Consider the following 23,597-nt stretch of genomic DNA (forward strand, 5'->3'; position numbering starts at 1 on the left):
AAGAGAGGTGGAACCATAACGTCTGAATTTTGCTGAAGCATAGATAATGGATAATTAATCGTCAGCATTGAAGCCAAGATGGTGACTGGGCATATAATCGAGCTGATAGTGGGTTGGTTTGGTGATGGACAGAATACCGAGACATAAATGAATTCAGGGAAGAAAGATACTTCGGTATTGTGAACAGTCTTGTTCTCAGATGTTTGTGAGGGCGATTCTGAAATTTGCATTTCAGAATGGAATTTGCATTTGAAACTGAAGACAATAGTTTCTGTCTTTGTCAAATATAGATAATAGAAAGAGCAAAGAAGTTCGCCTTGGTTGAAGAGATTAATAAATGGATAGAGATGAAGAAACTTACCAGGAACACCAACAATAGCGAGGATAGGATAGTAACCCGCCTGGATAATCAGCAGTGCAGCCCATATCCGATCTGGTAATGTTGACAAAGACCAGGAAAAAAAGAAAAGACCATCGGATAAACTCCTGTCCATTGTTGCAGCTTTCCAGTCTAATGTTCTCAGATTCTGATCCATTAATGGATCATTCCAGACTATTCTCAGATGTTTAAATCTCCTTTTTGTGTCCCTGTAGCTGTGTCCCTTTGAGCGTTGGAGTTGATGCATCTGCTGCTACAATGGCATAAACCATTGCAAGGGGTCCCTTACTAATAAGAGACGGAAAACATCCAGTGACACAACTAGGATCCATGGAGACTGGCATCAATCACAGTCCCTGAACAAACAGCTCCATTTAACCCCTTTCAGTACGGTTCCTTCAGTTCACAAAAACGATTGGACTGGATTGAATATTGGCACCGCTGGCTATTGATCACATCTCCCATCAGCCATTGCTCTCATGAAGTTAGTAGTGAGGGGGAATGATGCATGTTTACTTATCGCAGGCTAGATGATTCTGTTGCGTTGTCCGTTTGCAATACTGTAACTGGCTGAACCGCCCACCACTACCACCCTCAAAAACCACAATCTACATGATGTTACCATGCAGATCTCTCCTCGACTAGAACAGGCACCATCCATTATATTTACAGTAGATATATTTGCACTCCAATACATAGGAAATGTGAATTTGCCTGGGTATTCCTTTAATTGATCTAATAAGGCAGTTTTGTATCTTCAACACTCAATGTACTTCAGCATTTTTAAATATAAACTCACAAACACCTTAACATACTTTATTCAGCACAAATTTCTTCACTTTCTCCTCATGGTAGCATCATGCCAGGGTTTAGTCTGGTGAAACCCCTTTGGACTGAATCGCTGACAGGATCATTATTTATAAAGCTGATTCAACCTGTACACAATAACCCTAACAGTCTCTCAACAAAACACTATCATTTGGAAAGATACATTTACTCTGGTACTTTAATCATTTTGCATGAAGAGCCACATATCATTTACTTCCTGCTGTGCAAAAATTCTGTTTGTGACTTATGACCAAGTACATCCAAGTCTGTTTCAACAACAGAACTTCCCAACCTCTCACTATTTAATGATCATAAATGTGAATGATGATATTTGTTGTTCATATCTGAAATATTTCATATCTTGTGAAGAGCTACTGCACAAATACTGATCCTTCACTCCAGATAATTGTACTACTCTCTTCATTCTCTTGATTATCCAACTTTTAATACATTCGGTGTATTCTACCCCTACCTACCCATGGACTCTAACATTCCCCACTCATCTGTATTCAACCATGTCAAACGTCTGCTGAACATTCAAATATTTCATTCCTACTGGTTCTCAATTGTAGATGTCACAACAGACAATCTCCACAATATCCAGCAGGGTTATCAAAGATCAAGATCATTTCCCCCTCCTGACTCTAGATTGACTCTACCGAATCATGTCATTATTTTCCAAGTGTCTAGTTGTCACATTCCTCACAAAAGATTCCAATGTTTTTTCTCGCAGCTTACATCAAGCTAACCACTGTTTAGTTCGCTGTTTCCTCTCTCCGTCCTGTTTTAAATATTTAGGTTTACAATAGCTGCTTTCAAGTCTGGAGGATCCTTTCCAGAATCTAACCAGCTTTGAAGAATAATCAATAATTCTTTCAAGAGCTCTACTGCCACCTCATCAATACTCGGCTATGTAGCTCATCAGATGCAGCAACATACCAACCTTAAATTCAATGAGATTTTGAAAGACATACCTTTTATTAATTCTAATTTCCTGCTGTTCCTCATTTTCACCAGTCACTCTGGTCCCTTGTATTTCTGGAAGTTTCTTTCAGCGTCTTCCTCAGGGAGATGGACACAATATATTGCTCTCAGCAGAAAAATGGGTTCTGTCAGAAAGTGAATATATCGGAGGACTGCACTCCGGTGATGATGGATATGTTACTCACCCCTGCCTGCAAAGTTCCAGAATTAATCCAGTTTAATTTATGGTGAGCATCAGCACAGTCCTGTCACTGGTGTGAGGTTACACAGTATATTGAAGGAGGGGACACAGCTCAGTGACCACCTCAATTTTGAAACAAACTGCTTTCGTACCCGACACCTGGTCCAGCTGAGACAAATGTCCCGGGAAATCCCAATAAAGATAATGTACTGTCCTGCACCTCCCTATTTATCGAGCTTTCCTTCTATGGCACCTCATCTCCATTTGTTTACCATGGACCCAGACACTCTGTAAATGCAGTGTATAGAGTGGGGTCACCAGACCCAGCGGCTGACAATACAAACCCGAGATAAGCATCCGTAGTAACTCCACTGATTTTCCAATGACAGGATCACGTCAATTCCCCACACGGAAGGTGCACATGCTCAGTGTTGAAAACTCTTTCCACTCCTGAGATTCTCTTCCTGGCTGAGAAAGCCATTGCATCTCTGCACAGTCCCATAGTAAGAGTTTCCCTCTCAAAGAAGCAGTTGACAATGTCGTATTACCTTCCTCAATATCTCACCAACTACAAGGGCACCACCAGAGAAGAGAGATAGAGGGAACCTAACTCACTTTAAACAGGGACATATCTCAATGGATACGATATTCAGGAATATGGGAAATGAGGAAATGTGAGAATAACTTGCCATTTTGTTTTCCTTTCAGTTTATCATCAGCAATCCCTTTGCTCACTTTTCATTTCTTTTCCTCTCTTTTTCTGGCCATTTCTCCATCCATTCAATTTAAACCTAGCCCCCACCTTTCCCTCCAACCCAACCATCCATGATACCAGGATAAATAATATTATTTCCCTGAATGCTTTCAGTTGTGAAGCAGGGTCACTGGACTCAAACTGTTATCTGCATTTCTCCTGATAGAGGCTGCCATACCTGCTGAGATTCTCCAACACTTTGAGATGCTGGAGAATTTTATTTTCGATCTCTAGCACCTACCGTTCCTTTGGTTTATTTCACCGTTAATGCTGTTGTTTCACGGGATGCCAGCAGCATGGGCAAGGGCAGCATTTGTTGTCCATCACTAATTGTCCCTGACCACGCGGCCATTTTTCAACACAAAATGGACCCAAAAATGTTTCTGTGCCTCTGAAGTCACACTGAGTTCGGACTGGATAATAATGTTAAATTTCTTTACCAATGACTATCAGCAAAATAATAAAAATATATCTTAACGGTTTCGGGCTTCCATGAGTGAAATTAGGTTTTATTCCAATTTTTGTCATTCGAATTTAAGCTCTGTCATCGGCTGTGGTAGGGTGTTAAACACTGCCTTGGATTCACAGCCCGTGCCTCTGAATTACCCGTATAGTTACATGATCACTGTTGTGGTTCTGGTCGCCGAGCTGGGAATTTGTGTTGCAGATGTTTCATCCCCTGTCTAGGTGACATCCTCAGTGCTTGGGATCCTCCTGTGAAGCGCTTCTGTGATGTTTCCTCCGGCATTGAGAGTGATTTGTATCTGCCGCTTCCGGTTGTCAGTTCCAGCTGTCCGTTGCAGTGGTCGGTATATTTGGTTCAAGTCAATGTGCTTATTGATTGAATCTGTGATTGAGTGTCATGCCTCTAGGAATTCCCTCGCTGTTCTATGTTAGATTTGTCCTATCGTAGTAGTATTGTCCCAGTCCAATTCATGTTGCTTGTCATCTGCATGTGTGGCTACTAAGGATAGCTGGTTGTGTCGTTTCGTGGCCATTTGGTGTTCATGGATGCGGATCGTTAGCTGTCTTCCTGTTTGTCCTATGTAGTGTTTTGTGCAGTCCGTGCATGGGATTTTGGACACTACATTGCTTTTGCTCATGTTCAGTATTGAGTCCTTCGTCCTGGTGAGTTGTTGTCTGAGAGTGGCTTTTGGTTTGGGTGCTGTTATGAGTCCTAGTGGTCGCAGTAGTCTGGCTGTCAGTTCGGAAATGCTCTTGATGTATGGTAGCGTGGCTCGTCTTTTGAGTCGTGGCATGTCCTCGTTCCGTTGTCTTTCCCTGAGGCATCTGTGGATGAAATTGCGCGGGTATCCATTTTTGGCGAATTCTTTGTACAGGTGTTCTTCTTCCTCTTTTTGCAGTTCTGGTATACTGAAGTGTGTTGTGGCCCTTTTTAACAGTGTCTTGATGTAACTTCTTTTGTGTGTTGTTGGGGTGGTTGCTTTCGTAGTTCAGGACTTGGTCTGTGTGTGTGGCTTTCCTGTATACCTTTGTGATGAATTCTGCGTTCGGTGTTCTCTGTACCATCACGTCTAGGAATGGGAGTTGGTTGTCCTTTTCTTCCTCTACAGTGAATCGGATTCCTGTGAGTGTGTTTTTTGACGATCTGGTATGTGTTCTCTATTTCTGTGTTTTTAGTGATTACAAAGGTGTCATCCCCATATCTGACCCAGAGTTTGGGTTGAATTTGCGGTAAGACTGTTTGTTCTAATCTTTGCATTACCGCTTCTGCTATGAGTCCAGAGATGGGTGATCCCATGGGTGTGCCGTTGATTTGTTCACATATTTGGTTGTTGAATGTGACGTGTGTTGTGAGGCACAGGTCCAGTAGTTTGAGTATGCCGTCTTTGTTGATAGGTTCCCCGTCTTGTTGTCTGTTCTGTATGTCCAGCAGGTTGGCTGTTGTTTCTCTGGCTAGGGTTTTGTCGATAGAGGTGAACAGTGCCGTTACATCGAATGAGACCATCGTTTCTTCCTTGTCTATGTGTGTATTTCTGATGATATCCAAGAATTCCTGTGTTGACTGTACAGAGTGTCTGGATCCGCTGATCAGGTGTTTCAGTTTCTGCTGTAATTCTTTAGCCAGTTTGTGTGATGGTGTCCCTGGTAGTGATACTATTGGTCTGAGTGGGATGTTTGGTTTGTGCACTTTAGGCAGTGCATAGAATCTGAGGGTGTTGTTGCTTTCAGGTTTCATTCTCTGTAGGTCAAACCTGATTATCTGTCCGTTTTTTTTGTAGATTTCTCAGTGTCTTGTTTCCTATTGGTGAGCTGCGGGGTGGGGTCAAACTCCACGCAATTTCATCCACAGATGCCTCAGGGAAAGACAACGGAACGAAGACATGCCACGACCCAATGGACTTGCCATACTACCATATATCAAGAACATTTCAGAACTGACAGCCAGACTACTGCGATCACTAGGAATAATAAAAGCACACAAACCAACAGCCACTCTCAGACAACAACTCACCAGGACGACGGACCCGATACTCAGCATGAGCAAAACCAACGTAGTGTACAAAATCCCATGCAAGGACTGCACAAAACACTACATAGGACAAACAAGAAGACAGCGAACAATTGGCATCCATGAACACCAACTAGCCATGAAACGACACGAGCTTAGTAGCCACACACGCAGATGACAAACAACATGATTTCGACTGAGACAACACTACTATTATAGGACAAGCCAAACAGAGAACAGCCAGGGAATTCCTGGAGGCATGGCACTCATCCACAGATTCAATCAATAAGCACATTAACCTGGACCCAATACACCGGCCACTGCAGCGGAGAGCTGAAACTGACAACCGGAAGAGGCAGATACAAATCACTATAAATGCCAGAGGAAACATCACAGAAGCGCTTCACAGGAGGATCCCTGAGGATGTCACCTAGACAGGGGACGAAACGTCTGCAACACAAATTCCCAACTTGGTGAACAGAACCACAACATAGAGCACCCGTGCTATAAATCTTCTCCCAAACTTTGAAGCCCTTTCGACTCTACAAAGCTCCGTCATGAACAATCCACCATCTCTCTATTTCCTCTGCCTTCTTCAGTGTCTCCAACTCTCGCTGTATCTTCCAGGTAACGTTCTTTAGTTCCTGCAGGTCTGCCTAGCTCCCCAGATAACCTGTTTCATCCCCGACAGCTCCCCCAATCACTGTCACACCCTCTGCTCTGTCTAGTTCTCCTCTTTCCCACTTCCTGCCAGGCACAACGGCGATCCTGTAAGAGAGCAGTGCAGAATGGGATGTTATAAATCTCAGCTGAGGCTTGAGGCCTACCATTACCTGGGAGTCACAAGGGCAGAGAACCTGAGCGAGTGCAGCACAGAGCGGGAGAATATAAATCAGCAGCGAGGGTCAAGGCCGACTGGGACTTGGATGTAGGTAAAAAGCAGAGCAGGAGCCTTGAAATCAGCACCGAGTCACAGAGGGAGTGACCGTGTGAGGGAGCAATTTGGAGCAGGAGCTTGAGGCTGACTCACACCTGGGAGAATATAAATCCGCACTGAGGATCGAGGCCTAGTTGTACCTGGAGTCAGAGAGACGGTGACCCTGTGAGGGAGCAGACTGGAGATAGAACTGGATGATTACACGTCCGAGGAGACACAGCACTGTCTGTGCACGTGTCCCTCCATAGTTCTGTGTTTGTGTGTGTGTGTATGCGTGTTGTCCCCTTCCCTTGCTGTGTGTGTTTGTCCCTCCCTCACTGTGTGTGTACGTGTCCCTCCCTCACTGTGTGTGTACGTGTCCCTCCCTCACTGTGTGTGTACGTGTCCCTCCCTCACTGTGTGTGTTTGTGCATATGTCTGCGTGTCTCCCTCCCTCGCTTTGCGTGTGTGTCCCCTCGCTGTGTGTGTGTGTGTGTGTGTGTGTGTGTGTGTGTGTTTCTCCTCTCGCTTTCTGAGCACATGTCCCACCCTCGCTGTGTCTGCATCTCTCAACCTCGCTGTGTGTGTGCGTGTCCCACCCTCGCTGTATGTGTGCGTCGCTCTTGCTGTGAGTGTGTGTGCCCCTCTTGCAGTGTGTGAGGGTGTCCTCCCCTCGCTCTGTATGTGTGTGTATGCGTATCACTCACTCACTATGTGTCTGTGTGTCCCTCCCTTGCTGTGTGAGTGTGTGCGCGTGTCTCTCTCTCACTGTTTGCATGTCGCTCTTGCTGTGTGTGTCTCTCAGGCTGTGTGTGTGTGTGTGTCCCTCCCTCGTGTGTGTGTGTCCCTCCCTCGTGTGTGTGTGTCCCTCCCTCATGTGTATATGTGTCCCTCCCTCGTTGTCTGTGTGTGTCCCTCCCTCGTTGTGTGTGTATGTCCCTCCCTCGCTGTGAGTGTGTGTGTCCCTCCCTCGCTGTGAGTGTGTGTGTCCCTCCCTCGCTGCGAGTGTGTGTGTGTCCCTCCCTCGCTGTGATTGTGTGTGTGTCCCTCCCTCGCTGTGAGTGTGTGTGCGTGTGTCCCTCTCTTGCTCTGTGTGTGTGTGTTTGTGTGTGTCCCTCTCTTGCTCTGTGTGTGTGTTTCTGTGTGTCCCTCCCTTGCTGTGTATGCATATCCCTCCCTGGCTGTGTGTGTGTGTCTCCCTCTTGCTGTATATGTCTGTGTTTGTGTGCTTCCTCATGCGCATGTCACTCACCCACTGTATGTGCGTGTCCCTCCCTATCTGTCTATGTGTGTGTGTGTGTGTGTGTGTGTGTGTGTCCCTCCCTAGCTGTCTGTGTGTGTTTGTGTGTGTCCCTCCCTCGCTCTGTGTGTCTGTGTCTGTGTGCTTCCTGATGCGCAAGTCGCTCCCCCACTGTATGTGCGTGTCCCTCGCTAGCTGTCTGTGTGTGTGCTTGTGCGTGTCTCTCCCTCGCTGAGTGTGCATGTCACTCTCTTGCTGTGTATGTCTGTGTTTGTGTGCTTTCTCATGCACGTGTCGCTCCCTCGCTGTCTGTGTGTTTGTGTGTGTCCCTCCCTCGCTCTGTGTATGCGTGTGTCCCTCCCTCACTCTGTGTGTGTGTGTGTGTCCCACATGCTGTCCGTGTGTGTGCGTGTCCCTCCCTCGCTGTGTGTGCATGTGTCGCCCCCTCGCTCTGTGTGTGTGTGTCCCTCCTTCTCTTTTGTGTGTGTGTGTGTGGTCCCACCCTCGCTGTCTGTATGTGTGCGTGTCCCTCCATCACTGTGTGTGTCTGAGTTTTCCCCTTGCTCTGTGTGTGTGTCCCTCTTGCTGTGCGTGTGTGTGCGTGTCCCTCCCTCGCTGTGTGTGTGTGTGTCCCTCCCTCGCTGTGTGTGTGCGTGTCCCCACTCGCTGTGTGTGTGCGTGTCCCCCCTCGCTGTGTGTGTGTATGTGTGTGTCCCTCCCTCGCTCTCTGTGTGTCTGTGCCTCTCTCTCGCTGTGTGCGTGTGTGCGGTCCCATCCTCACTGTGTGAGTGCATGTCCCCCCTTGCTGTCTGTGCGTGTCCCTCCCACGTTGTGTGTGCATGTCCTTCTCTCCCTTGCTGTTTGTGTGTGTGTGTGTGTGTGTGTGTGTGTGTGTGTGTGTGTGCGCGCGCGTGTGCGTGTGTTTGCATGTGACCCTCCCTCGCTGTGTGTGCATATCCCACCCTGGCTGTGTGTGCGCGTATTCCCCCCTTGCTGAGTGTGTGTGTGTGTCCTTCTTGCTGTGCACATGCGTGCATGGCCCTCCCTTGCTATGTGTGCATGTGTCTCCACCTCGCTGTGTTTGTGAGTGTACCTCTCTTGCTCTTTGTGTGTGTGTCCCTCCCTCGCTGTGTATGCATGTCCCTCCCTGGCTGTGTGGGTGCGTGTCCCTCTCTCGCTGTGTGTGTCTCTCTCTCTCGCTGTGTGTGTTTCTGTTTGTGTGCTTGCGCTTGTGCGTGTCCCTCCCTTTCTCTGTGTGTGTGTGTGTCCCTCTTGCTGTGAGTATGTGTGTCCCTCTTGCAGTGTATGTGCGTGCCCCACCGTCGCTTTGTGTGTGTGTGTGTGTGTGTGTGTGTGTGTGTGTGTGTGTGTGTGTGTGTGCGTCCTCTGTGTGTGTGTGTGTGTGTGTGTGTGTGTGTGTGTATATGTGTGTGTGCCCCTCCATTGCACTTTGTGTATATTCCCTTCACTGTGTGTGCGCTTCTACCCTCGGTGTGTGAGTGCATGCCACCCTTGCAGTGTGCGCGTGTGTCCCTCCCTCGCCGTGTCTGTTCGTATCCCCTCTCGCTGTATGTGCGTGTCCCCTCTCAATTTTTGTACACATGCCCTCCCCCTCGCCATGTGTGTGCTTGTCCCTCCTTCCCTGTGTGCGTGTGTGTGTGTGCGTGTGCGTGTGTGTGTCCCTCCCTTGCTTTGTATGAGCATGTCCCTCCCTCGCTGTGTGTGTTTGTGCATGTCCCCCCTTGCTGTCTGTGCGTGTCCCTCCCACGTTGTGTGTGCATGTCCTTCTCTCCCTTGCTGTTTGTGTGTGTGTGTGTGTGTGTGTGTGTGTGTGTGTGTGTGTGTGTGTTCATGTCCTAACCTCGCTATGTTTGCGTGCCCCTCCCTCGCTCCGAGTGTTTGTATGTGTGTGTGCGTGTGTGTGCATGTCCCTCCTTTGTTGTGTGTGTCTCTCGCTCGCTGCGTGCGAGTGTCCCTTCCTCACTGTGTGTGCGTGTTCTTCCCTCTGTGTGTGTGTGTGTGTGTGCGCGTGTCCCTCCCTCGCTGTGCGTGTGCATGCTTGTCCCTCTCTTGCTCCGTGTTTGTGTGTGTGTATCTGTGCATGTCTCTCCTCGCTGTGTGTGTGTGTGTGTGTGTGTGTGTGTGTGTGTGTGTGTGTGTGTGTGTCCCTCCCTTGCTGTGTGTCTGCGGGTAACCCCCTAACTGTGTGTGTTTGTGTGTCGCTCCCTCGCTGTGTGCATCCCACGCTCTCTGTGTGTGCATGTGTCCCTCCCTTGCTCTGTGTTTGTGTGTGTGTGTATGTGTGCGTGTTACTTCCTCACTTTGCATGTGTCCGTCCCTTGTGTGCGTGTGCATGTCCCTCCCTTGCTCTGTGTTTGGGTATGCGTGCTTGTCCCTCCTTCGCTTTGCGTGTGTGTATCCGTCCCTTTTGTTTGTGTGTGCGTGTGTGCATATCCCTCTCTTGCTCTGTGTTTCTGTGTGTGCATGTATGTGTGCGTGACCCTCCCTCACTTTGTGTGACTGTTCCTTGTGTGTGTGAGTCCGTGACCAGCTTGTTGTGTGCGCGTGTCCCATCCTTGCCATGTCTGTGTATGTCCCCTCTCGCTGTGTGTGCGTGCCCCCTCTCAATTTCTGTGCACATGCCCTCCCCTTCGACATGTGTGTGCTTGTGCCTACTTCACAGTATGTGCATGTCCCTCCCTTGCAGTGTATGTGCGTGTCCCTCCCTCACTGTGTGTCTGCGTGTATTCCTCTGAACGTAAGTGTGTATGTTTGTCCCTCCCGCGCTGTGTGCGCGCGTCTCTCCCTTGCTCTGTGTTTGTGTGTGTATGTGTGCGCATCCCTCCTTCGCTTTGCGTGCGTGTGTCCCTGTCCCTCGCTGTGTGTGTCTCTCCCTCGCCGTGTGTCTGCATGTATCCCCCTCACTGTGTGCATGTGCATGTCCCTCTATCGCTGTGTGTGTGTGTGTGTGTGTGTGTGTGTGTATTTGTGCGTGTCCCTGCCTCGCTTTGCGTGTCTGTGCCTCCTCTCAATTTGTGTGCACATGCCCTCTCCCTCACGGTGTGTGTGTGCTTGTCCCTCCTTCGCTGTGTGTCCCTCCCTCATTATGTGTGCGTGTGTCGCTCGCTTGCTGTGTGTGTGCGTGTCCCTCCCACGCTGTGTGTGTCCATGCTCCCTCCCTCGCTGCGTGTCTCAGCGTGTCCCTACCTCGCTCTGTGTGTTTGTCCCTCCCTCACTGTGTGTGTGTCCATCGCTCTCTGTGTATGTGCGCGTGCATGTCCTTCCCTCACTGTGTGTGCATGTCCTTCCCTCACTGTGTCTGTGTGTGTGTCCCTTCGCTGCGTGTCCCTCCCTCGCCTTGCGTGTGTGTGCCCCCTCTCAATTTGTGTGTACATACTCTCCCCCTCGCGGTGAGTGTGCGTGTCCCTCCCTTGCTGTGTGTGTGCATGTCCCTCCCTCACTGTGTGTGTGCGTGTCCCACCCTCGCTGTGTGTGTGCATGTCCCTCCCACGCTCTGTGTGTGCGAGTCCCTCCCTCGCTGTGTGTGTGCGTGTCCCTCCCATGCTCTCTGTGTCCGTGTGCCTCCCTCACTGTGTCTGTGTGTGTGTGGGGGGGGTGTCCCTACCTCAATGTGTGTGTGCATGTCCCTCCCTCACTGTGTGTGTGCGTGTCCCACCCTCGCTGTGTGTGTGCATGTCCCTCCCACGCTCTGTGTGTGCGAGTCCCTCCCTCGCTGTGTGTGTGAATGTCCCTCCCATGCTCTCTGTGTCCGTGTGCCTCCCTCACTGTGTCTGTGTGTGTGTGTGGGGGGGGTGTCCCTACCTCACTGTGTGTGTGTATGTCCGCGTCCCTCCCTCACTGTGTGTGTGTCCCCATCCCGCTGTGTGTGTGTCCCCCTCCCTCGCTGTCTGTGTCCCCTGTCCCTCACAGTGTGTGTGTGTGTGTGTGTGTGTGTGTCCCTCCCTCGCTGAGTGTCTGCCTATATTCCCCTTACTGTGTGTTTGCATGCCCCTCCTTCGCTTCGCGTGTGTATCCCTCCCTCGCTGTGTGTTTGCATATATGCCCCTCACTGTGTGTATTTGTGTGTGTCCCTCCCTCGCTTTGCGTGTGTGTGCCCCCTCTCAATTTGTGTGTACATGCCCTCCCCCTCGCGGTGAGTGTGCATGTCCCTCCCTTGCTGTGTGTGTGCATGTCCCTCCCTCGCTGTGTGTGTGTGTGTCCGTCCCTCGCTGTGTGTGTGCATGTCCCTCCCTCGCTGTGTGTGTGCGTGTCCCTCCCACGCTCTCTGTGTCTGTGTCCCTCCCTCACTGTGTCTGTGTGTGTGTGTGTGTGTGTGTGTGTGCGAGCGTGTGTGTGTGTGTGTGGGGGGGGTGTCCCTCCCTCACTGTGTGTGTGTATGTGTGCGTCCCTCCCTCGCTGTGAGTGTTCGTGTCCCACCCTCGCTGTGTGTGTGCATGTCCCTCCCTCGCTGTGTGTATTCGTGTCCCACCCTCGCTGTGTGTGCGCGTGTCCCTCCCACGATTTTTGTGTGCTTGTCCCTCCCATGCTGTGAGTGTGCATGTCCCTCCCACGCTGTGAGCGTGCGTGTCCCTCCCTCGCTGTGTGTGTGCGTGTCCCTCCCACGCTGTGTGTGTGCGTGTCCCTCCCTCGCTGTGTGTGTGCGTGTCCCACCCTCGCTGTGTATGTGCATGTCCCTCCCTCGTTGTGAGTGTGCGTGTCGCTCCCTCGCTGTGAGTGTGCGTGTCCCTCCCACGCTGTGTATGTGCGTGTCCCTCCCACTCTGTGTGTGTGCATGTCCCTCCCTCGCTGTGAGTGTGCATGTCCCTCCCTCACTGTGTGTGCATGTCCTTCCCTCACTGTGTCTGTGTGTGTGTGTGTGTGTGTGGGCGTGTGTGTCCCTTCGCTGCGTGTCTGTGCGTGTTCCTCCCTCGCTGTGTTTGTCCCTTCACTGCGTGTCTGTGCGTGTCCCTCCCTCGCTGTGCTTGTGTTTGTGTGTGTATCTCGCTCACTGTGTGCGTGTCCCTCCCTCGCTCTGTGTGTGTTTCCCTCACTGTGTGTGTCCTTCCCTCGATGTGTGTGCGTGTGTCTCTTCCTCGTTGTGTGTGCATGTCCCTCCCTCGCTGTGTGTGTGCGTGTCTCTTCCTCGTGTGTGCGTATCCCTTTCTTGCTGTGTATGTGCTTGTCCTTCCCTTGCTGTGTCTGTGTGTTCCCCTTCGCTGCATGTCAGTGCGTGTCCCTCCCTTGCTGTGTGCGTATGTCCGTCTCTCGTGTGTGTGTCCCTCCCTCACTGTGTGTGCATGTCCCTCCCTCGCTGTGTCTGTGTGTGTGTGCGTATGCATGCCCCTCCCTTTGCTGTGTGTGTCTGTTTCCCTCCCTCGCGGTATGTGTGTGTGTCCCTCCCTTGCTGTGTGCATGTCTCTCCCTCGCTGCGTGTGTGTGTGTCCCTCCGTTGCTTCGTGTGTGCGTGTCCCTCCCTCGCTGTCTGTGTGTCCCTTCCTCGCTGTGTGAGTCCCCTCCCTCGATTTGCATGTGTGTGTCCCTCCCTCGCTGTGTGTCTGCGTGTATCCCCCTCACTGTGTGTGTGCATGTCGTTCCCTCGCTGTGTGTCTGTGTGTATCCCGCTCACTCTTTGTGTGTATGTCCTTCCCTCGCTATGTGTCTGTGTGTATCCCCCTCACTGTGTGTGTTTGCATGTCCTTCCCTCGCTGTCTGTCTACGAGTATCCCCCTCACTGTGTGTGTGCGCATGTCCTTCCCTCGCTGTGTGTCTGCGTGTATCCCCCTCACTGTGTGTGTTTGTATGTCCTTCCCTCGCTATGTGTCTGCGGGTATCTCCCTCACTGTGTGTGGGTGCGTGTCGCTGCCTTGCTGTGTGTGTCCAAAATTTGCACCATCAGTGGATTGGCCATTATAAATTGACTGTAGTATTCAGGAATATGTGGATTAAGTAAGTTCACCACGAGAAACGCAGGGTTTAAAGTACAGGTAGAGGGGTCGGTCTCGGTCAGATGCTCTTCAGAGATTTGGAATGGACTAGTTGTGCCGAAAGGCCTGGTTCCACGCAATGGCGATTCTATTCAGGTTATTGTCCAGCCCTGTCAACCATCCCCGTCTCTTACACCTGGCCTGATCCCCAATATTCCCCTTAACACTGTAATCTCCTCCAGACTCTAAAACACTCCTTGCTGATGTAAGCTTCCTCGTTGTGTAATCCTCTCAGGTCTCTGCAGTAATCCTGATCTGTCGAACTCACTCCATGCCTGTGCCTCTCCCAGTCCAGTTCCCACAAAACCCACTATCTATTTAACACCCTCCTCCCACCCTTGTCAATGTAAGTTCCCCCTGTGTCTCCACCATCTACCCATCTCCATAACCTTGTCCACCTCTTACACCACTATCTGTTTAAACGTTACCCTCCCCTACAACTTCCTCCTGTTTGTGCTATGCTCCCTTATCTGTGAAACTGTCTCCAACCAAAATTGCTATCCCAATCTCTGAAACGAAATCCAGAATCCACAACCTCCATAACCCCTAGAATCTAAGCCTTCCCTAAAATCCATTAACATCTCCAGTCACGACTACCCTGCATATTTCTGTTTGTTCTTTCAGTTTGTTCTTAACAAACATCTTTATCTCTGTAATCTGCTCAGCTCCCTAAAACACTCCCTGTCCGTGATCCAGTCCTGTCCTACAAACATCCTTATCCCTGTAAACTTACCCATCCCTCCCAACATTCCCAACTCCATGAACTCCTGCAGGCCCTATAGCTCTCCACATTTCTGTAATCTCCAGTGGCTCTATGGTCCTTCTTCACTGTGTAACCTCGTTCAGACCCCATACTCTCCAGCTTCCTGAATCCTCTTCCTGCATTGCAACCAAAACCACGTTTCTGTAATATCCACCAGTGCTGATACCCTACGCAACTCAGTAACCTCTTGCAGTCCTAACAAAACACCTAAACTGTGAAACCTCTCATTTCCCTACGATCCTCCCTCCCTCCCTCCCTCCTCAAATGCCTTCATCACCATGAAACCTCACAATTACTGAAGCCTCCTTTTGGCACTGCAAACCTCCTAGTGTCTGCAATATCCTCCTATCCTGATATCCCTCCCTATCTCTGTTATCCCCACCACCCTCCAGTGCCCTTCTGGGGAACATGGCAGAGGAGGGAAGATGAGTAGAGTCTGGACCATATTACGGAAGTAGAATTCTGGGAATTACAGATTTGGTCGAATGTCTGTGGTGTGCAAATTACTGGCGAGGACTCTAAAGACAGGATTTTTGACTACTTGGAAAACCATAGTTAAATTAGTCACAGTCAGAATGGGTTTGTAAGGGGTCAGGTGATGCCTCACAAATCTTATTGAATTCTTTGAGGATATGTCAGAATACGTTGATGGCTCATTGAAAAACAGAAGGATGATTTTGGATACAGGGAAATCTGTGTGGATACAGGATTGCATACCCCAGAGTAGACAGAGTATGGCAGCAGATGGACAGTATTGATCCAGGAGCTCAGTGACCAGTGGGGTTCTGTAACAATCGGCTCTAGGATTCTGCTCTCTGTGATTTTTTTTAAAAAATGACTGGAATGTGGATGTTGGAGAGTGGGTTAGTAAGTTTGCCAATAACATGAAGGTTGGTGGAGTGGTGGGGAATGTGGAGGGCTGTTGTAGGTTGCAATGGGATATTGACGGGACACAGAGCTGGGCTGGAAGTGACCGATGGAGTTCAAGCTGGAAAAGTGTAAAGTGATTTATTCTGGAAGGTCGAATTTGAATACAGAATACAGGGTGAAAGGCAGAATACTTGGCAGTGCGGAGGAACAGAGAGATCATGGGGTCCATGTCCATAGATCCCTCATGTTGCCACGCACGTTGTTAGGGTTGTTAAAAAGGCATATGTTGTGTTGGCGTTCCTTAGCAAGGGGATTGATTTTAAGAGCCGTGAGGTTTTACTAGATCTTTTATAGCGTCCTGGTGAGACCACACGTGGAGTATTGTGTTTCAGTTCTGGTCCCGTCTTTACAGGAAGGATGTGCAAGTTTTAGAGAGTGTACACAGGAGATTTACCAGGATGCTGCCTGGAATGGAGTGCAATTCTTATGAAGAAAGTTTGAGGGAGCTAAGGCTTTCCTCATGGGAGTGAAGAAGGGGGCGGGGCGACTTGGTAGAGGAGAACAAGATGATGAGAGGCACAGAGAGAATGAATTGTCAGAGACCGTTCCCCAATGGCATAAATGGCTATTACAAAGGGGTATAATTTTAAGGTGAATGGAGGATGGATCAGAGGATAGAGAATGGTAGGTGGTTGGATGGACTGCCAATGGTGGTAGTAAAATTAGACACATTTGGGACATTTAATAGACTCTTGGACAGACACATGGATAATAGTAAAATGAAGGGTATGCAGGTTAGTTTGATCTTACAGTTGGATAAAAGGTTGGCATGAAATCATGGCCAAAGGGCCTTGGGCTGTACTGTTCTGTGTTCTACGTTCTGTCTGGTACACTGGGTAATAAGCTCAGATCAGTGTAAAAGTGTAGGACATTCAGGAGGAGCTAGTGAACTGGATAAAAAAAATTACTTGATGGTAGGAGCCAGAGGGTGAAGGGGGCATGTTTTTTCTGACTGGAGGCATGTGACCAGCGGTGTAGTGGGACCCCTGTTGTTTGTCATTTGGATAAATGGTTTGGATGGGAATATTGGTTTCCTGGTAAGTAACCTTCATGGGTGCCACTGACATTGGTGGTAAAGTGGTTAGTGGAGAAGATTATATATAATACAACAAGATTAACAGTACTGCTGGGATTGAGGGCTGAAGAATAGCAGATGGAGTTTAATTAGATAAAAGTGAAGTGTGCCATTTTGGTGAAACAATCCAGGGTGGGATATGTACAGTTAATGTTCGGACCCTGGGTAGTGTTTTCAGTCAGTGACCCAGGGATGCAGGTACACAGTTCATTGAATGTGGTGTCACTGGTAGACAGGCTGGTGAAGCAGGCGTTTGGGGTGGTTCCCTTCATTGGGGAGAGCATTAAGAGAAAGAGGTGGGATGTCATGTTGTATCTGTACAAGGCATTGTTGGGGCCACCATTAAAACATTGTTGATCAGTCAGAAGAACTCATGTGGTTCACTTACCTCCTTTAGGGAAGAACATTAAATATTCTAACCTGGTCTGGCTAACATGTGACTCCAGACCCACAGCAATATCGCTGACTCTGAGCTACCCTCTGGGTAATTAGCAGTTGGGTGAAAGAATGGTAGTCCAATCAGTGATACCCACATCCCATGAATGAGTAAATAAAAATACATATGTCCCTCCCTACCTCTGCAAACCCCTCCAGCTGCAGCAATCCGTACTGGCTTTGTAACACCATTCAGACCCTGACCACTCTCTGTAACACTCTCACCACCTCCAGCACCTTCACCACTCCCTGTTACTATCGTGTCAATAAACCCTGACCATGGTTCCCCTTCCCAAAGCCCTCCTCGTGCGAGCAGACCCATTCCAATCCATTAACATTTACTCCCAAAGCACACTCTCACTTCAGGATTTTAAATACATTTTGGTGATCTTGTCAGCCTCGTAATCTACTATGATCCCTTTTGTCCTGAGTGAGGGATCAGTGGGAATCTCTTGCTGAGGTTTTTACTGTTTCAATGGAGTGCCCTTTTGTTGAGTGATTTACACTGTTCCTTCAAATGGTTTCCACTGTTCATTTACAGGCACATATTTCAGTCTGTTTAGCCTGTTTACCTTGGTCAGTTCTCCTCTCCAACTCATGTAATTGGCTGTTTTTGCTTCTAGTTGTAGCTTATCCTTTCTGTGATTCACTTTAAATCTTTATATTTCTTTAAACTGCACTATATCACAATTTCCCAGAGGATCTCTCCAGGTGACATTACTCATTCACTAAGTTTCATTACACGGTCGGTCTGCGATAGTTATGTCCCTTAACAGTTGCACAATGAGTTTTTCAAAGAAACACTGAAAAAAAATTCTCTGAACTCCTTTCAATATCAATGCGGACCGTGTGATTGTCCCAGATTATACAAATATTGAAGTTTCCCAAAATTATCACAATGCCTTTGTTAAAAAGTTCCAATGTGTTCCTGGTTAATGCAATGATGAGCAATGAAATACTGTTCGGTGGCTAAAACTGTTCTGCTGCTTGTGTCCTTGGTAAGTAGTAGCCAGAATTTACATTCAGACTGACTCTACTTCATGATCTGAGGCCAAATGCTTTCTCTGTAATGCCTTTGTTATCCATTATTGTTAACGTTGCCCAGTTTGACTGAGTTTGCACAAGATTGTGAACCACTGAATATTGTTGTTCACCCTGTATCCATGTCGCCCTGCTGTCTAAATCTCTTTTATCTCTGTGTCACAAATCCATCGACCTTATAACAGCAACGTTGTCCATTCAAAAAAAAAACATAATTCACTCTCTTTCACAATTTCCTGTCACAAGCTGATTTCCTGATATACAATTTTAGTTAAACTCTGTCTCATCCTGTTCTTTTCTGCTGGTCTTCAGTCACATTCCCAAGCTGCTCCCATACTTCACCTTTTCTCTTTGGATTTGGGAAGCTCCTTTCACCTGATACCTGTTCCAGCATCCTCTCTGTCAGTTTAAAGCCCTCTCCATAAACATACCGACATGGTTGGCCGGGACACTGGTCCCAGCACGGTTCCAGTGGGACGATCCTAATGGATTTTTAAAAAATCAGGTATGGGATGTGGGTGTCTCTGGCTGATCTGCCTTTCTTGCCCAGCCCTAGCTGCCCTTGAACTGAGTAACTTGAACAGCCATTTCAGAGGGTAATTGAGAGGCAAACACTTTGCTGTTGGTATGTCATGCAGACCACGTGAGGATGAGCAGATGCCCTTCTCTAAAGGACAAGTGTTTGGATTTGTTGTACATCAGTAATGGTTTCATACTTATTTGTGGATTGTTAATTATTATTTTTAAAATTATTGATTTCAAATGTCTGTTTTTCAGATGACGTGATTCAAACTTGCCTCCCCTGAACATTAGCTGAGGTTTTGGATACATTCTCTCGCAATAATACCACTAGGCCATTACTTCACCTGCTCACTGGGTGCTCATCCCTGAGCACTGATACCAGGGCATCATGAAGCTAAACCCATTCTTCCAACATGACTGTGTGATCCTGACATCTTCCAGCAATCTGGGACTATTACTTAATATCACTCCATTTTCCATATCTCTGTGGGACTCAGTGCCATTCTCCATGTGTAACCCTCACTGCATCTGTTTAATTTTCCATTCTGTCTATTTCTCTGTCTCCTGTAGGTATTCAGGAAAGTCCTGACTCAATAGCCTTCCCAGCTGCTGGGTGGATCGTCCATCACCTCATTGAACGCAGTTGCTGCCAGAGAGACACAAAGGGAAAGGAGATCTGGAGCCTTCAATAAATCCTGTAGTGAAGTAAGGTCACCCACAGTGCACAGAGCAAAGAACAATGAGAGGGCTCCAAACATCTGTTAACACATGACATAGATACAGTGCTGGAGGGGAGCACAATACATACACACACACACACACCCCAGGCTCATTCACCACCCCAATGGAAGTTCTGTTGTACGAAGACTCACTACTCTGCAACACTGTATCTGTGGCATGTCTTGTGGTCCAGTGTCTTCAATAATTTTTAATTCCTATAACAGATCCTATCGCTGTCACCTCCTCCCTTCCCGATCGTCCCTCCACATATTTGAAATGTACTGCATTCCAGACTACCATCCCTATCCCTGTATCTTGCTTCAGTGTCTACAACATGCCTTATCTCGGTAGTCTATTCCTCCAATAAGGTAAAAACAAGGACTGCAGATGCTAGAAACCAGAGTCGAGACTGGAGTGGTGCTGGAAAAGCACGGCAGGTCAGGCAGCATCCGAGGAAAAGGAAAATTGACGTTTCAGGCAAAAGCCGTTCATCAGGAATAGAGGCAGGGTACCTGCAGAGTGGAGAGATAGATGAGAGGGGGATGGGATGGGGAGAAAGTAGTTAAGAGTACAATAGGTGAATGGGGTGGAGAAGAAAGTGATAGGTCAGTGAGGAGGGTGGGGGAAGGTAGCAAAGAGTACAATGGGTGAATGGGGGAGGGGATGGGGGTGATTGTTCAGAGAGGAGGGTGGAGTGGATAGGTGGGAAGGGAGATAGGTTAGGACATGTCATGAGGGCGGGGCTGAGCTGGAAGGCTGGAGCTGGGGTGAGGTGTGGGAAGGGAAATGAGGAAACTGTTGAAGTCCACATTGTTGCCCTGTGGTTGAAGTGTTCCGAGGCGGAAGGTGAGGCATTCTTCCTCCAGGTGTCGGGTGGTGAGGAAGTGGCGGTGGTGGAAGCCCAGGACCTGCATTGTTCTCGGCAGAGTGTGAGGGGGCGTTGAAATGTTGGGCCACAGGGCAGTGGGGTTGATTGGTGCGAGTGTCCCAGAGATGTTCCTAAAGAACTCTGCTAGGACGTGACCAGTTTCCCAAATGTAGAGGAGACCGCATAGGGAGCAACGGATACAATAAATGATATTGGTGGTTGTGCCGGTAAAACTTTGGATGTGGAAGGCTCCTTTGCGGCCTTGGATGGTGGTGAGGGAGAAGGTGTGGGCGCAGGTTTTGCAATTTCTGCAGTGGCAGGGGAAGGTGCCAGGAAGGGAGGGTGGGATTTTGGGGGGCGTGGACCTGACCAGGTAGCCACTGAGGGAAGGGTCTTTGCGGAAGGCAGAAAGGGGTGGGGAGGGAAATATATCCCAGGTGGTAGGGTCTGTTTGGATGTGGCAGAAATGTCGGCGGATGATTTGGTTTATGCGACGGTTCATAGGCAGGAAGGTGAGCACCAGGGGTGTTCTGTTCTTGTTATGGTTGGAGGGATGAGATCTGAGGGCGGAGGTGCGGGATGTGGACGAGATGCGTTGGAGGGCATCTTTTACCACGTGGGAAGGGAAATTGCGATCTCTAAAGAAGGAGGCTATCTGCTGTGCTCTGTGGTGGAACTGGCACTCCTGGGAACAGGTACCGTGGAGGTGGAGGAATTGGGAATACGGGTTGGTAATTTTGCAGGCAGTAGTCTGGGAAGAGGTGTAATCTCGGTAGCTGTGGGAGTCGGTAGGTTCATAAAAAATGTCAGTGTCAAGTCGGTTTTCATTAATGGGGATGGAGAGGTCCAGGAAGAGGAGGGAGGTATCAGAGATGGTCCAGGTAAACTTAAGGTTAGGGTGGAATGTGTTGGTGAAGTTGATGAATTGCTCAACCTCCTCGAGGGAGCACGAAATGGTGCCAATGCCGTCATCAATGTAGCGGAGGAAGACGTGGGGAGTGGTGCCATTGTAACTACGGAGATGGACTATTCTACGTAGCTAACAAAGAGACAGGCATAGCTGGGGCCCATACGGGTGCCCATGGCTACCCCTTTGGTCTGGAGGAAGTGGGATGATTTGAAGTAAAAATTGTTAAGGGTGAGGCCAAGTTCAGCCAAACGAATGAGAGTGTCGGTGGAAGGGTACTTTTGTGGACGTCGGGAGAGGAAGAAACGGAGGGATTGGAGGTTTTGGTCATGGAGGATGGAGGTGTAGAGGGTTTGGATATCCATGGTGAAGATGAGGCGTTAGAGGCCAGGGAAACGGAAGTCTTGGAGGAGTGGAGGGTGTGAACGAATGTGGGGAGTTCCTGAACTGGGGGATTGGAAAATGTTGAGGTAGGCAGACATGAGTTCGGTGGGGTAGGAGCATGCTGAGATAATGGGTCGGCCAGGGTGGTCAGGCTTGTGGATCTTGGGTAGGAGGTAGAACCGGACAGTGGGGGATCCCGGACAATGAGTTTGTAAGCTGTGGGTGGGAGATCTCCTCCTGAGGTAATGAGGTTCTGTATGCTCTGGGAGATGACGGTTTGGTGATGGGAGGTGGGTCATGGTAGAGGGGGTGGTAGGAGGAGGTGTCTTTGAGTTGGCATCATGGCTTCAGCGGTGTAGAGGTCAGAGCACCAGACTACCACTGCACTCCCTTTATCTGCTGGTTTGATGGTGAGGTCGGCATTGGAGCAGAGGGAATGGAGGGATGTACGTTGTGAGGGTGAGAGGTTGGAGTGGGGGAGGGGGTAGAAAGGTTGAGGCAGTTAATGTCTTAGCGGCAGTTGCAAATGAAGAGATCGAAGGCAGTTAATAGGCCAGCACGGGGTGTCCAGGTGGATGGAATGTATTGGAGGTGAGCAAAGGGGTCCTCAAAAGGTTGGTGGGAGTCTTGATTGTAAAAGTAATCTCGGAGGTGACAGAAGAAGTGTTCAATGTCACAGCGTGTATTAAATTAATTGATGTGTGGACGAAGGAAGATAAAGGTGACGCCTTTGCTGACGATTGATCATTCGTCCTCAGTGACGGGGAGGTCAGGGGAATGGTGAAAACTCGACAGGACTGGGAGCTGGGACCTGGCGTAGGTGTGGAGCTAGGGGAGGGAACTGAGCCTGTAACTGTAGTGGGTGTGGTGTTGGGGGAAAAGGGGTGGAGTCATGAGCAGGGGTGATGTTCCCCTCAGGATTCTGGGGGCAGGGATGGTGATGGTGAGAGCTGGGGGTGGTGTCAGCAGAATGCAAGTGCGCGGCGTTGGTGGGGGCGGAAGTGGTGGAAAACGGCAATAGGCGTGTGCAGAACTCACTGAGTGTGTGACATCAGCGAAGATGTGAGGGGCGGAAGTGATGTCACTTGTGGTGTGTGAGGAATTGTTCGGGGCAGAAATGGCATTTACTTTATTTTAAACAATAATTTCCTGTCAAAAATCTATTTAAGAATGCAGTATTTTAATTAAACTCAGTCCCTTACTGTTTCTTTCTGTTGGTCTTCATCCACATCTCCATGGTGTTCCAATATTTCAACCTTTCTCTTTGGACTTGGGAATTTCCATTCACCTGAGACATGTCCCTCTTCTCATCTGTGTCCGTTTATAGCACACTGCATAATCTGGTACCAGAGGAGCGTATCCCAATAAAATAGCTCAGTTTTCCCTGAGTACTGGTAGCAGTGCTCACTGGTCAGAAGCAATTCTGATGATACCATTGTGTGATCCTGATACATTCCTGCGCTCTGCTGATATCACTGTCTCTCTCCATGTGATATCCCTCACTGTGTGGGTCTAATTGCTGCCTCTGTCAGTGTCTCTCGCTTTTGCAGCTTCTCCACATCCTGAGCCAAGAGAATTCTCCACTCCAGACAGACGCAGCAGAACAGGCCAGCAATGGACACTGGGAATTTCCAGATCTCTGTGGGACTCAGTGCCATTCTCCATGTGTCACCTTCATTGCATTAGTCTAATTTCCCATTCTGTCTACTTCTCTGTCTCCTGTAGGTATTCCTGATGTCACTGACTCAGCAGAATTCCCAATTCCTGTCTCATCTATCACCACATTGAAGACAGTTGGTCAGCCAGAGAGAGATGGAGAAGGAGATCTGGAGCCTTCAGTAAATCCTGCAGCCGGTAAGATCACTCACAGTAAACAGCACAGGGAGGAGTTAATGCACTTTACTTCAGACCCTGAGGGCATGATGTAGGAACAATGCTGGGCAAGGAACATGAGATAATTCTCGGGCTTCATTATCACCATCTTGTCTGTAAATTCATCTGTTCCACAGAACCCTCCCTATGTCTGTCAGTTTCTCCATTGTCTTTTTAATTGATACAACGTCCCCTATCTCTATCAGCCCCTACAATCCTGCCTATCCCTGTAAGCTCCTCCTCCCACTACAACTCTCAAAGTGTCTGCCTTTTTCTTTAATCCCAGGTTCTGTCACATCTCTCCTTATCTGTGAAAAACAACTCTTCAGTTCCTTATGCCG

This window comes from Chiloscyllium punctatum, chromosome 18, assembly GCF_047496795.1.
Source record: "Chiloscyllium punctatum isolate Juve2018m chromosome 18, sChiPun1.3, whole genome shotgun sequence".
In the NCBI taxonomy this organism is placed as follows: Eukaryota; Metazoa; Chordata; class Chondrichthyes; order Orectolobiformes; family Hemiscylliidae; genus Chiloscyllium; species Chiloscyllium punctatum.